This window comes from Peromyscus eremicus, chromosome 3, assembly GCF_949786415.1.
Source record: "Peromyscus eremicus chromosome 3, PerEre_H2_v1, whole genome shotgun sequence".
NCBI lineage: Eukaryota > Metazoa > Chordata > Mammalia > Rodentia > Cricetidae > Peromyscus > Peromyscus eremicus.
This window is the reverse complement of record NC_081418.1, coordinates 50,000,671-50,012,511: the sequence shown is the minus strand read 5'-3', so window position 1 is coordinate 50,012,511 and position 11,841 is coordinate 50,000,671.

The following is an 11,841-nucleotide window of genomic DNA, read 5'->3' as shown; positions in this document are numbered from 1 at the left end:
TAAACAGGAAGGTAAACAACACAAGACACCTTCAGGAAGTCGCTAAAACTGATCAGATTCACTAGGCCCCTCTCTGTCAGAGAAAGCAATAAAAGCTGAGAGTCCCTCCTGCAAGTCAAATTGTGAAAAGACTCTGAGGCCAGACCAGCTGCCTAGAAGTGGTTCAGACCAGAGTCGCTTGGCGAGGACAATTTCCAATCTGTTGGCTTGCCAGCCGGCTGTGCAGTGTGCTCCAGGTTCCCAGCTTTTGTGAGCAGCCTGTAAGTAACCCTTCACCCATACTCCTGTAAGTAAAACCAATAAAAACCCATTGGCTTACCAAATTGAACTTTGGTGTTATCTAGGGTGAGTAAGATGTCTGTTGCGTCTCCCCAGGAAATGCTTGGTTACACAATAACACGGTGCAATACAAACACTCAGGCCAAACAATGATATGTACAAAACAAATAAATAAAAAAATTTAAAACTTCTTTTTAAAGAGCCCCTCCTGTCCGTCACTTGGACAGGCTCTTCTGTATTTGGGAGTTCTTCCCATCTCTGTGCCCATCTAAGGATGCTGACCCACCTGCCGTAAGGTGGCAGCAGAGGCTGGGAACAGGAACAGGCTGTCACAGGATTAACATGGGTCAGGGCTTGGGTATGTAGGCACCTCATGCCAGGTCAGTTCAGCCTGAGACAGCCAAGTACAAAAGCAGACAGAGTCAGAAAAGATGATCCTCCCAGGCAGCTGCGGGGCTACTGAGGCTTCTAGATTAGACTTGTCCTAACAGCTTGGGGATATCCACCACCTCCAGGCTGCCATCTAGAAGCCTGGTGTCCACCCTCCCCAGAGCAGCCAACTTCTAGAAGCAGCACCCTTTTAGAGGCAGGTACAACCAGAGCCTGGTGGTTTGGCAATGAACTTGGTCCTATCCTCAAGCTCTGCAGAGCGTGGTCTGGAGTGGAGCGCGGGGTTTTGCAGGGAGACACAAATCTTTGTGTGGGCTAGTCATTCACTGAGACACAGGCACACACAGAGGGGCTCTGAGCAGGCTGCAAACTGCTGGCCCCCGGAGGGTACATGGGCCCAGTCTTCTATGGATGGCACCAAGAGCTGAGTATGAATATGTGCCCAGCAGTACGGGGGATAATAGTAGGGTTAGGGTGAGCCCTCCGACCTCCTATGTACATTAGCAGAGGGGGGGATTTGTATATCTTCCTCTTAAAAGCACTTTTTGTCCCCAAGATGAAAGTGTGCCTAGCCCCAGGGAAAAGTGGAGAATTTGTTTTAAAAGCCTTCACTCATAAAATAATAATCCAGGAGGTTTGGGATAGAGGAAGATCCACAGACTGAATCACCAGAATAGCCCAAGGTGAAGGACGGTCAGATGCTCCCAGAGGTCGAGCGGAAGTGTCACGGCCCAGACTGGAGAGATCATGAGTGGTCTCTAGGGCCTCTGAGGGGATGGCTCTGCAGGGCAGGCAGAGGTGAGGGCTTTCAGTGCCCACACGTGAAGGGGAGGGTGTCTGAGTGCTAAAGATGTTAGACCACTGCCTGAAGGCTGCATTTGCTTTGGGTGGGAGGATCGAAAATGGGACTTCGGACCGAAGAATGAATGGCCTCTTTCAGGACTCATGTAAGTTCTGGCATCCTTGTATAATTCCCTGAACACGGGCAGCCCTGAAAATGGATTCATGGTGAAGCTACACACCCTTATAAGAATTGAATAAGCCGGGCGGTGGTGGCGCACGCCTTTAATCCCAGCACTCGGGAGGCAGAGGCAGGCGGATCTCTGTGAGTTCGAGGCCAGCCTGGGCTACCAAGTGAGTCCCAGGAAAGGCGCAAAGCTACACAGAGAAACCCTGTCTCGAAAAACCAAAAAAAAAAAATTAAAAAAAAAAAAAAAGAATTGAATAAACATAATTTGAGGGAAAGGAGGTGGCATTTCTTATACCTGAATCATGTCCAGGAAAGCACATTAGTACCCACTGCTGACCTTTGAGATCCTGTCCATCAAAGAGATCACAAGGATGCTACAATAAGAAAGGAGGGTGATAGAACTCAACTAGCAAAGAGTTAGTCTCCAAAGCTACTCCCTAAGGTGAGGGTTGCATTTCAAAGTAAAGCAGGTGTCGGAAGGACATTCCCCATACTGGCATTTGAACCAGTTGCGATCTCTCCGCTCTCACCTGAAAAAAGCAGATGAACACCCAGCCACACAAAGAAGGGACTGTTCACACAGATGGCCCCTCTTCTCCATGCAGGAAGCTTCCTAAAAGAAAGACTCAAGATTAGACTGAGAAATCAAGACAGACGAGGACACCAAGCCGCAGAAAGAGGAGAAAGCTGCAGGCCCTTCAGGTGGAATCCAGTCCACGGAACCAGCCTGGCTTTCGGTGATGGGTTTCATCACAGATTAAAGGGCCCAGCCATCCAAGTCCATGCAGGAGGGAGGCTGGCCAGCAGCCATTAGGGGACGATTAGCAGTTATTGGCCAGGCTTCAGAGTGTGGCTAGGCACTTCAGAAGGGCCTAGGTGGGAAGAAGGGCCTAGAATCTGGGCCGAAGCCAGGAAGGGAGGGAGAGCAGCCTGCTTGTGGGGCTGGATGGGGAAGCAAGCACTCGCACATCCACGCTGAAGGGCCCAGGGCCTCCCAGCCTGGCTCCTACTCACGTTGCCTCAGGGTCTTGGCAGCAGGTGGGGCAGGCCAGGTGCCCTGTCTGAGGGAACGGGCCTAGCTGCTGTGTCTCCATCTTGGCCAGTACTGGAAGAGCATGCCGGACTCTTGTACATAAGAGAGCTTGCCATATCCTGCTCTCCCCGCCTGCCACCACCAATCTCCCTGGGGGGACCGCTTCCTGGTTTTCCTCCAGAATCTGGGGCTACCCCCTTTGTCTTGAACCACATTGTCCGGCTGCCAGTACATTTGATAAGACTACTGTTTTCCACCATTGTTATGACTTCCTGGTGACACACTCTGTGCCCTTCGATTAGACCTTTGCAAGGTGACTTGAGGTAGGAAATCCCCTGCCTAATGACTCTTCAGGCTAGTGAGTCTCATCCCCAGTGGCTGATTTATTTCACAAGAGGACTATATCCCCATCCTTGGGTGACCCCTCTGCCCACAAGATGTTCCTAGGACATGTGTCTCCTCCCTCCGACTCTGACACAAGATACCCTGCCAGCCTGTCAGGAAAAGCCTCCTATAACCCGTGATGTGAGGTGGGGGCTGCTTCTCGTGACTTGTGTCCTCCTGGTTGGACTGTAGGACTTTGTTCCTCCTGAGTCTTTTGGACCTACCTGGTCCCAACTGGATCTTTCTAAGCATTGAACCTCAGACCCAGAAAGCTCAGCTGTGACTTGGGACATTAATCCATGGTACAGGGAAGTGTGCCACAAATACTAGAGTCAACGGTGTGCATTCACACCTATCAGCCATGATCCCACCTCTCAGGAGACTGGGGATCCAAAAGTGGTGCTCAGTCAGCTTTACGGCACTATGGCAAAATATCTGAGGGGGGAAAAAATGTTAAGGTTGAATGGAGAGCTGGGACAGTGGAGAAGATAAATAAGAAGATTTCCCCCCGGGGCATGAGAGAGTTAAGCAGGCCAAGATGGGAGGGAGGAAGGGAGTGAGAGAAAACAACAACACCAACACAGCCAGTCTTGACAGGTTCTGGTGGGCACCCACAAAGCCACTCACTGAGAGGTACTACACTCTACTTAGCTTTCGCCGGGTCTAACAGAGGGACCATCTGGGGTAGCGGGGGCCAGAGGAGGGGAATTGATGGATCAAGAGTTGTAAGCCGGGGACTGGAGACATGGCTCAGTGGTTAAGACCACTGACTCTTCTTCCAGACAGTTCCCAGAGTTCCATTCCCAGCACTCACACGGTGGCTTACAACCGTCAATAACTCCAGTTCCGGGGGATCTGATGTCCTTGTCTACCTTCCTTAAGCACTGAATGCACATGATACACAGGCTTACATGCAGACAAAACACCCATACAAATAAAATGAATGAATGAAAGTTTTGTTTGTTTTTTTTTAAAAAAAGAGGTGTAAGCCAAACACTAGAGAGAGAGGCACAGGTCCTCGCCCTACCCTGGGAAGTGATCTTTTGCTTTTGCTTGCTCACCTACTGAAAACAAACTGTGAGTACTCGCTTGGCCTACCTGTACCCTGAAGTGAGCTCTCCCTCCAAAGCATGAGATCCCAGCAGCTGGGATGAGAAGGAATTTGGGAGGAGGGATCTTCCCACCCAAAGCAGAGGATGATGCTATGGTTCCTGTCCAAGACTGGCTGGTGGGCCCCTGGTCTTAGGCCTGAGGCAAGGCAGAATATCATGGTGACAGACGACTGTGGCCAGAGATGCTGCTCACCTCGTGACAGCTGGGAAGGGGGTGAGGAGGGATGGGGTAAACAGTACTCTTCAAAGGGTAGTCCCCAGTGGCCTGTTTCCTCTAGCCAGGCCCATCTCCTTAGAGCCCATTCCAGTAGGATTAACCCATTGATAAGGTTAGCACTCCAGGGACCTAATCACCATTCAGTGGCACCAGGCCTTTAACACATGAACCTTCTTGGAGGCCACTTCATATCCCAACCATACAGAGGTGGGGCTTCTGCTGTGGGATGTATGGCAAATGTGTTGCTAATTAATCAATAAAACACTGATTGGCCATTGGCTAGGCAGGAAGTATAGGCGGGGCAAGGAGGAGAATAAAGCTGGGAAGTGGAAGGCTGAGTCAGAGAGACACTGCCAGCCACCACGATGAGAAACAGCATGTGAAGATGCCGGTAAGCCACGAGTCACGTGGCAAGGTATAGATTAAAGGAAATGGATTAATTTAAGCTATAAGAACAGTTAGCAAGAAGCCTGCCACGGCCATACAGTTTGAAAGCAACATAAGTCTCTGTGTTTACTTGGTCGGATCTGAGCGGCTGTGGGACCGGCAGGTGAGAGAGATTTGCCCTGACTGTGGGTCAGGCAGGAAAACTTAAGCTACAGGCTTCCAACAAGGCTGATGCGTGTTCTAACATTTAGATGACTCAGGGAGGTGTTTCTCCTGTGTGTGTGGCTCTTCTCCAGCAGCAAGTGTCCATGAACACAGCAGGAATGTTTTCTAAAGCCCATGGCTGTCTCATAGGCATGCCTGACGAGAAGGCACCTTTTGGGTCTCCGCCAGAGACTCATTTGTCTCCACAAGGCCCAGCCCAGCTACGGGTGGGTCCGTCACTAAATGACAGTGGCCTTATGGCTCCCAGTTGAGAACAAACACCCCTGAGAGTTGCAGGAGGTAAGAACGGGAGGCCTGGGCCTAAAGGAACTTGGAAGTGAAGGCTGATCTGCTGAGGGGCTAGCCAGGACCTCTCCTCCACACCAGCCCAGGACCTGCAGAAACCAGATCAGCCAGCATGAGGATGGCATGCCTGGGAAGCAGGAGGACTGGGTGCCAGCATCTGCTTGGCACCTGGTGAGTGACTTTTGCTGCGTCATAATATGGTGGAGAGTATCCCATGGTAAGACAAGGAAAGCATGCGAGAGAGAGCTTGGATTTTATAACAACACCACCCCTGGGAGGAGCCATTAACCCATGAGTGGATTTAAATTAAAATGTTTTCAATCTATTTTATCCTTTTATGTGTATGCATGCTTTGCTTGCATATGTTTAAGTGCTCCATGTACATACCTGGTGCCTGAGGAGGTCAGAAGAGAATGTCAGATCCCCTGGTACTGGAGTTACAGATGGTTATGAGCTGCCGTGTGGGTGCAGGAGATGGAGCCTGGGTCCTCTGCAAGAGCAGCAGGTTCTCTTAACCTCTGAGCCATCTCTCCAGCTCCAGTGAGTGGATTTAGCCATTCCGAGGGCTCCTGCCTGATCATCTCCCAAAAGGCCCATCTCCAAAAGTACCACGAATTTGGAACCTGGGGAGTATGTTTCCCACGTGAATTTGGGATTCAAATCATTGAAAGGACCTTCCAGAGTTATTGCAAAGAGTAAATGGACCCAATGGCTGGATGGGGTGTGGCACCTTTGATGGGAACCAGGTTTGAAAAGCACTGGGACAAGTTAGCCACGGTCTCTGGAGTGGGAACATTGCTGTGAGAGAAGAATGGTACCAATGCTTTGAAGGAGGGAGCTTCGGGAGGTTTTCCCGTCCCGTCAAGGGCCCAACAACAACAGAGAGCCTGTTTGCATGGAAACAGAAAAACAAAACAGGTATTGTGAAATTCAAGCTGCAGGATCTAGGTGGGAGGTATATTTTGGCTGTGTGTATTCATACTGGCAAAACACATAACTAAAGCTGTGGAAGGAAGGGAGGGAGGGAGGGAGGGAGAGAGGGAGGAAGGAAGGAAGAAGGGAAGGAGGGAGGAAGGAAGGAAGAAGGAAGGGAGGAAGGAAGAAGGGAAGGAGGGAGGAAGGAAGGAAGAAGGAAGGGAGGGAGGAAGAAGGGAGGGAGGGAGGAAGGAAGGAAGGAGGGAGGAAACACTGACTTTGGCTCATACTTTGAGGACACAGTCCATTTTGGTGGTGAATGAATAGCAGCAGGAACCTGAGGCAGCTGGTCACATTGTGTTCAGAGTCAGGAAGCAGAGAGCAATGGATGCTGGTCCTCAGCTCCCTTTCTGCTTTTATTCAGTCCAGGACCCCAGCCCATGGAATGGTGCCACCCACGTTTAGGGCAGGTCCTCCCCAGAGTTAAACTTCTCTGGAGAAACCAGGGGTGTGTCCCCACGGCGACTCTAGATTCAGTCAAATTGGCAATGAAGAATAGTTACAACATTTTGTATTTTTTCCACTTAATGTTTAAATTTTGTCAAGTAAAAACTAGGAGAGAAAGAATAAATGAGACATGGTATGCCAAGCACCCTGCCTGATGCCTTAGTTCGGCATTATTTATTAGCAAGTATTCACTGAGCCATTGGGTGACATCATCCCAGAAGCAGAACGGGCATGTCAGACACAGCAAGTCTTTCTAGAGAACCAGAGACTAGCATTAAATGACAAAACACATGAGCAGGCTGACCACTCACAGTGCTCAGTGTTGTCCAGAATGAGATGGGGGTGGGGGTGGGGGTCGCACTAGCACGGATGTCTCTAAACCTCTGAGCAGTAGAGGAACCATCCACTTGTCCTGTGGCCCTAGAAAGGCCTAGGATGCCCCAGGGAGGTTACAGCCGCAAATTCAAGTGGTCAGGTTTGTTCCTCTATGGGGAATGAGGCTGTGGTACCACACACAGCTCTTCTGTCTGAGCAGACAAGCCGGATACCATCAGGCTTCCTTGACCAGTGAACTGTATGGTGTGACCAGGGTTCCCACTGGGCCACTTCCTGGAACCAGCTAGTGATCTGGAACTGGCACTAGGTGATCTCAGTGGCCCTTTAGCCAGGTCATGGGGCTGGCCCAGACAAGTCTCAGGAATACCATTAGCAAATGAAAAGACATTCAACCTCATACTCATGCATAATTAAAGAAATGCACATTGAAATTCAATATTTTCACCCATCTGCTGTTTAAAAGCTAAAGAGATTGATAGCATGGGGCCCTGGTGAGGCTGAAGGGAACAACCCTTAGAGACTGTTTGCCCAGCCTCTGCTGGGTCATTTGGAACTACCCATCACATTTGAAATTGTGACCATCCTTCAGCTCAGCTGTCTCACTTGACTGAATCTATGCTGAGACAGTCAGAGACATGCTCTTTCTAAAACGTGGTACAAGAGTGGTGATGGAGTTACACCCACAGCTTGGGCAGCTCTGATGTATTTAACCACAGTAACAGTTCAAATGTTCACCAGCAGGGGCAGAGAATTAAAAAGAAAGACCTGTGTAGCTACAACCTCTGAGAGCAGTTAACATCACCCGGGAGACTGCAGCGCCAAACATCACTCATGATGAGAACAAGAGACAGAAACTGGACAGGCAGCCGGGGCAGGGGCCCGAAGCAGCAGCTCCAATGCCCTTGGCTCTCTGGTCTTACCAGGGAGAGCTCTGGCTTCTCGTCTCCTCCTAAATGAGCATCCCTGCCTTGAGGCTATAGGCAAAGGTATGACTCTGGTCCAGACACTAATCCCCAGCAATCCTGGAGCTTAATCTCTAGATTTTCATGATGGAAATGGTTTCTATCCATTCCCCAATTTCAGCCTATCTCCTAAATGATGTTAGAGTAACCTCTTCAGAAAGGAAGATGTTACAGTAGCCTTGATCAGGCTCTACTGAAACCAGTTAAGGGAAATCTATTTCTTCCTGTCAAAAGAATGGACTCCACCTCTGGTCTTGGGTGGAGACCTAACATTCCAAGCTATCAAAAACATAAGAGTTAATCCATTGGACCTGTCAATCATCTGGCCAAGGGACCACCCCCTCAGAACAGCTGATTCACCTTAGGCCATGCTAAAGAAATGGGAGAAATAATTATTCCCTTAAATGAGATAATTAAGAGAAAAAAATCCCTTAAATGAGAAGTCCCAGTCCTTTGAACAATCAACACAGAATCAGAGGCTATGTTAGAGCTGACCCCCTGGATGAGTCCTGACTCAGAAAGATGCAACTTCCTCCTTGTCTTCTTTTCTGTCTCTTTCTGATGCTGGCCAGAGCCCAGGTACACTTCCCCATGGACTTTGGACCTTTTCATTCTTTCTCTGATGCTACATCGATACCGCCCCCCCCCCCACAGTTGTTTGCTGAACCTCCGTGGCTAACTCCAAGTGAGGGAGAGAGAGAGAGAAGAATGAGAAGAAGGAAGGACCACTGTGGATATTTGTTCTTCTGTCTAGCATCTGACCCATCTCCTCAAGAGATCTGGGTAACTCACCTAGCTTAGGGTGTTCCACCAAAGAGTTGGAAACGGCCTTCTGGCACCAGGGCTGTTGTGACACCAAAGTCTAGCTCTTATTTCAAAGGAACAAGAAGACTTGGTAGGACTTGGGCTTTCAGCCACTTGCATTTGAGTAAAGGATATGCTATCTGTGATGACATGTTAACCTGACAAAACCTAGAATTACCTGGGATGAGTCTTAATTGAGGAACTATCTAGACCAGGTTAGCCTGTGGGGATATCTGTGGGGGATTGTCTTGATTAGATGTGGAAAGACTCAGCCCACTGTGGGTGGCATTATTCCCTAAGCAGGGAGTTCTGAACTGTATAGATGTCAAGTTAAGCCCAAGCAAACAAGGAACATAAACACATGTATTTCTCTCTGCTCTAGACTGTGGATGTAATGTGACTAGCTGCTTTGATTTCCTGCCTTGACTTCCCTTCGGTGATGGACTGTAACCTGGAATAAACTTTCTCCTCTAAGTGCTTTTCTTCATTTCATCACAGCAATTGAAACGAAACTAGAACACTAAAGTGCGGCAAAAGGTCAGGAAACACATGAGGATACATAGTGATACACACGGGAAGAATACACAGTGATACACACGGGAAGGATACACAGTGATACACACGGGAAGGATACAAAGTGATACACACGGGAAGGATACAAAGTGATACACAGGGGAAGGATACATAGTGATACACACGGGAAGGATACACAGTGATACACATGGGAAGGATACCCCGTATCTCATGAAGCCCAGAACTCATGAGATCAGGGCCCAGCTGAAACCAGGAACCCAGAGACTGGGGCAGTGTTTGCAGAACTTCCCCTGGAGCTGCTCCCCCTGTGGTTCTGACTCTTCAGTTCTGCCCTTCTCACATCAATTTCTCACAACAGTCTCACATCAGATTCCTGCAAAGGAGCACGTCATATGGCAACCGAGGCAGCCACAGGGAAAGGTGGGGGCTACAGGCACCTGCCATAAACATGCTTTGCTGACCACCCAGGGTGGCAGAGCCCTCCCTGGAAGGTAGCTTACTAGGTCAGAAGGGCTGCCAGGGCACAGTCCCACAGACTGAGTGGCTTCAATTATCCCCTCAATTCTGGAGACCAGAAGTTTGAGATCACAGTATCAGGAGTGTTGGTTTCAGAAGGCATCTACTCTTGGCCCTTCTGGCTTTCTGGCATCTCTCATAATTTATTTGGTGTTTTTGTTTGTTTGTTTGTCTTCTGGGTGCACTATCCCGATCTCTGCCTCCAGGCTCTGCCATTTCTCTGTGTAAATGTCTTCTTTTTCTGGAGATACCAGCTATGTTGCGTTAGTATGGCCTCCTCTCAGCTAAACGACCCTGTTTCCAGCTGAGGTCCTAGGAGAGAAGACTTCAATATATAAATTTGTTGGGTGGGAAACAGTTTCCACTGAAAAATGAAAAGTGGGGGGAAGCTGGAGACAGCAGACTTGAGGCAGCAAAGGCAAAGGGGAGGAGGAAACCCAGTTGGCTTTGGTGTTGGCAAAGGTGTGAGTGAGAGGCATCTGAAGACAGGAAAGTGCCCAGGTTTGACCCTAGCATCCCTTGTCCCCATCGATCTTCTCTAATACAACTGTCCCCACACGCTACCTCTGCTCATGTCCCAAGTACATTTCAAACCACTGCTGCCTTTTCTGCCCTTTCTACCTTGCCAAAACCTTCCTTGTAAAGGGGCACCCCCTTGTCACCAAATCCAGCAGGTACTGTTCATCCATTGTGTCCCTCAGAAGCCTTTGATGGCCTCTTTCATCATTTCCTCCTCCTTTTCCTGTGTTTTGATTTATTAGGTTTTTTTGTTTTGGTTTGGTTTTTGTTTTTTTCAAGACAACGTCTTTCTGTGTAGTCTTGACTGTCTTGGAACTCGCTCTGTAGACCAAGCTGGCCTTAAATTCATAGAGATCCACCTGCCTCTGCCTCCTATAGAATATTATTTTAAGATGTGTTACATTTGTTTGTGCTGTGGAACATTTGTTTAATGATGCAAAGATGTGTTGCATTCTTTTACGTTGCATTTGTTTAACTCTGTGAAGCTGTGTTACTATGCCTGTCTAAAGCACGTGATAGTCTAGTAAAGAGCTGAATGGTCAATAGGGAGGCAGGAGAAAGGATAGGTGGGGCTGGCAGGCAGAGAGAAGAAATAGGAGGAGAAATCTGGGGAAAGAAAGATCAAGGAACAAGAGAGGAAGGAGGAGGACTTCAGGGGCCAGACACCCAGCCAGACACAGAGTAAGAAGGAAAGAAAAGATATACAGGAATGGAGAGATATAAAAGCCCTGAGGCCAAAGATAGATGGGATAATTTAAGTTAGGAAAAGCTGGCAAGAAACAAGCCACGCTAAGGCCGGGCATTTAAAATTAAGAATAAGCCTCCATGTGTGATTTACTTGGAAGCTGGGTGGCAGGCCCCCCCAAAAGAGCAGAAACCACCACCAACAGCCTCCCGAGTGCTGGGATTAAGGGCGTGCACCACCATAGCCCAGCTGTTTTGTGTTGTTTTTTGTTTTAGAGTTTTTCCTTGAAGTCTATGCAGATGAAGATGGTTTTAAACTCCTGATCCTCCTGCCTCCACCTCTCAGTGCTGAGATTACAGGCATTGGCCACCCCATTTCCCACCTGGAAATCACAGTTCTATGCCTTTTAAGATGCATTTTCATGGTGTTAGGGAGAAAATAGCTAAGTTGGCAAGGTGCCCGTCACGCAAACATGAGACTTGAGTTTGACCTGCAGACGGAACATGTCTTGCTCACCAGAAGTCAGATTTAACTGAATCATCTGTCTTATCCGATAACCCTACCCTAGAGCACTGGTTAAAATAGTAGTGGCCTCTTCAAGCCTCTGCAGACTTGGGAGGTGTGGAAGGAACCTCCAAGGAATCTGTATTTTAAATGGCTAGTCAGGAGCTGGAGAGATGGTTCAACAGTAAGAACTTGCTGCTTTATCTTGAGGAATCGAGTTCAAATCCTAACACTAACATCAGGTAGTTCACAAATACCTGTAACTCCAAGTTCAATA